Source organism: Panicum virgatum, chromosome 8K, assembly GCF_016808335.1.
Source record: "Panicum virgatum strain AP13 chromosome 8K, P.virgatum_v5, whole genome shotgun sequence".
NCBI lineage: Eukaryota > Viridiplantae > Streptophyta > Magnoliopsida > Poales > Poaceae > Panicum > Panicum virgatum.
The window spans coordinates 6,291,349-6,294,710 of NC_053143.1; the positions used below are offsets into that span (position 1 = coordinate 6,291,349).

At 44.2% G+C, this 3,362-nt stretch overlaps 1 long non-coding RNA gene across 3 annotated transcripts; it reads left to right on the forward strand.

Annotated features, from left to right (window-relative positions):
• Positions 1 to 709: 709 nt before the first annotated feature.
• LOC120643727 lies at positions 710 to 3,083 on the forward strand. Of its 3 annotated transcripts, none has more exons than XR_005663148.1 (5): positions 710 to 867; positions 1,149 to 1,213; positions 1,347 to 1,415; positions 1,721 to 1,824; positions 2,430 to 3,083. It is a non-coding gene; the product is annotated as an uncharacterized LOC120643727 (long non-coding RNA). The 3 variants fall into 3 exon arrangements; XR_005663149.1 differs by lacking the exon at positions 1,347 to 1,415 and having other exon boundaries at positions 2,430 to 2,510; positions 2,718 to 3,083; XR_005663147.1 differs by lacking the exon at positions 1,347 to 1,415.
• Positions 3,084 to 3,362: the final 279 nt, after the last annotated feature.

The window sequence follows — 3,362 nt, forward strand, 5'->3', positions numbered from 1 at the left end:
GATACCAAGCTCCAGCGCACCCACTTGCAGCTGATCGGGCGGTCCCACGTGCAGCTGATCAGAGAGAGCGGTGGGTAATTATCCATCCTATAAGGCACCAATCAAACTTCCCTAAGGCCACCCCCAAAAATTGCACCCCGCAGTCATATCCAAACCATTGTGTACTCCAGGAATTGTACCCAAAAGAAACGATTCCATCAAAATCGACGGCTTCTAACACTACCTACCGGACTTCAACGCGATCGAACGGTTTCAGCTCGTAAGGATCCGCAGGCTTCAACGCGCCCCTACTCCCCCGCGTCCCCCCGCGCGCGTCGCCCTGCCGCACCCGCGGTTCGAATCCTGGGCCATCTCTTTTTCCTTCTTTTCCCCCTTCTCTTCTCTCTTTTTCTCCCCATATCTTTATTCCCCTCACCGCGGCCACTCGCCCGCGCGCCCTCCATACGCCGCGCCTCCCTCCCGACCCGCGCCTCCCTCACATGTCGCCCCCGCCAGTGCCTCCCTGGTCGTGCCACCCCGCCGTTGGGAGGGGGCTTCCTCCCCCTCGCCTTCCCCTCCGGCAGCACCCCAGCTCCGATTTCCCCCAGTGCCCTAACCCTAGAAGGCCTAAAGCACTCCGTCCAGCGGCGCCTCCCCGGTCCGATTTCCCTAGGCCGGCCGACCAGGTCCGTCGAGCCTCCCTCCGCCTCCCTCCGGTCCGATTCCCCGACCCTGGTGCCTCCCTACGCCGCTCCCTGCTGGACGATCGCTGCCCCCACCCTGCTAGACGCCATCGCCCCCTCCAGGAACAGACAAGGTACGATGCCGGAGACATCACTGCCGTGAGCTCTGCACAGGATCCCACTGTCCGGCTGCTGGATGGCCAAGGTCGATGGTTTTTTTTCTCTTCTAAGACCAATTTATCTTCCTGCACATGGCTCTTCCTTATAGATTCAATTGCTCAATAATGGTTATCGGGTTGATGTTCTGTGAAACAAAAGCAAGGTATGTATGCTAAATTGATTAGGCAATGTGCTAAATTGTTAATGCATATTTAGCCCCACTGCTATGGAACGGCCATAGCCCCACTGCTATGCATGTTGAGCCTTACAGATTTTAAGGAATCAGAATATTTTGAATTGATACATGTGTATCTCCATGTCTTCAAGGCCGTCTTGGGAGCAGTGTATCTCATAGATTGTTGTACCAAGGATATTGCATGCTCAAACATGAGGTATACTCCCTCTCATTTTTTGCCTTTAATTCTGTTATACTGTAATAAGAATTAATTATTGCATTTTCATTATGTTTTCTGATGCAATGCCATGGTGTCAAACATATATTTGATATTTGAAACGTTTGTCCAGAATTTGAAAGTCTCATATTTGTTAGTGAGCTTGCATCCTGATGGCTTCCATTGAACACTAGATCAGCGGGTATGTTTCATTGAACACCAGACCTGCATCTTGGTGATTTGCTGATTTGTTCTATGGTGATTGTACTGCTTTTATTTGTTAATTTACTTGACCTTTGGATTAGGGACCGTGTGTTGCACATATTATTTGATTGACTGCAAGTCTTCAATCTAGGATAGTGACAAGGAATTTGGATGGTCTGATACAAATGCCACATTTGTGTGTTTATTGTTAGGTGACTTTTGTAATAGTGCAAGTGGTGTTTTTAGAATTCCACAGCGTAATTTCTTGTTTGTTTGCTCATGTTCCTGTCGTACATACTTCAGTTGATGGAATGGGGTGTGCACATAGCCATTCAGGACAAGATAGGATCAGAGCTGATATGGGACCTCAAGAGATTTGGAGCAAACTTAAAAGGTTAAAGCTTCAGGTTGTTCAATATTGTAGCTTGTTAACTGATTTTGAACTTAATTTTGGATCAGTTGCAGACACCAATTTTTTATGGATAGACTCTGATTTAGTAGGATACTTTACTTTGTATTGTTGTGTAAGCTATATATGGAGATGACAGCCTTTAGGACTTTTATTGTTAAATTGATTAGGATTTGGGTTTGAAAGGGTAGTTCAGCACACATGGAATTTTCAGTTTGCCAAAGGATTTTTGCATAAAAAATTGTTTCTGTGTTTTTCTTGGAGATGCTCTAAGCTGTGAGGGATTAGTAATTCTTTATTACAACTATCTTACTGTTATTTCTTTCAAGCAAACTAAGTTAGGCTAGGTCAGTTTTCTTAATTCAGATTGTACTGCAACAACTTGAATGGTGCCGAGGACTAATTTGAGGGGGTTAATAGTTTCTCTTTGTTACCTGGCTGTTAAGCTTGAGATCAATGCACTGTGTAGACAATGCACGATCCAATCCTAGGATTGTCATAAAAAGCATACTCTGGATTATATATATAAAAAAGAATGGGTTATGTTGAGCTTGGCTGTCAGAAGATGCATCTGCTGACACTTATATTGCTCTTATCCTTCAGGTTACTATCGTGCTCAAGATGTTTAGGCAAAAATTGATGTACCGGCACTACTAATTCCTGTGCTTGAAGAAACATTTTCCGGTATATCATCTTGTAAAAACCAATTTAGGGTTCATTGCAATATGGAAAGCGTTTTTATTCCTTTATCTGAATCATTCAATCATCAAGCAATGAGAGAAACTGAGTTGTGATGGTAGATTGTGAAATCCTGTTACTCCATATATGCTGCTCAACGTAAAAGGAATAAAAACAAACATAGCGTCTCATGTATAGCTAATGTTGCTGTAGATTTCAGGTTCTAGAGGGCTCCTGGGCTTGCCACTATGTACTGCAGATGCATACTATGCATGGCAAATGATGATCAAGCCCTGTCCACATGCCAACAAGTTCCCCTTTTTACTGCTCTAATCTGATTGAGTTAATATTACTTGCCATGGTCAGAGTTAATGTTAATTGCCGTGGTTTGGTCAAGGTATCAATTGTTATGTAATTCAAACTAGACAACTATGTCATCACTTCTGAACGTAGAAATGCCAATGATCAAGGCCATGTCAATGGTTCAGTGTATTGGTTGCTTCTTCTTGAATATTTGTCCAATTATAAACATTTTAGTTGAGTTTCAGAAGTTCAAAAACATAAAATTGCATTGACGCTGTTGCTCAAATATACCATTTGATTTATTTAGTGTATATTATTATTACACATAAATATTACATGTGTTGTTTTTTTAACCCGTACCGTTAGGAAGGGCCAACTTACTAGTGTCGAAAGGGAGACGGGCGCCCATTCATTTCATTCCCCCTCCTCTCTCGCTCCTCTGTAGGGTTAGTCTCTCTCTCCTCTTTCATCGCTCGCATCCACCGGCGATTCACCTCCATTGGCTCCCATCCTCCAAACAACAGCGCCATCCTCTAGATCCTGGCGGCCATGCGG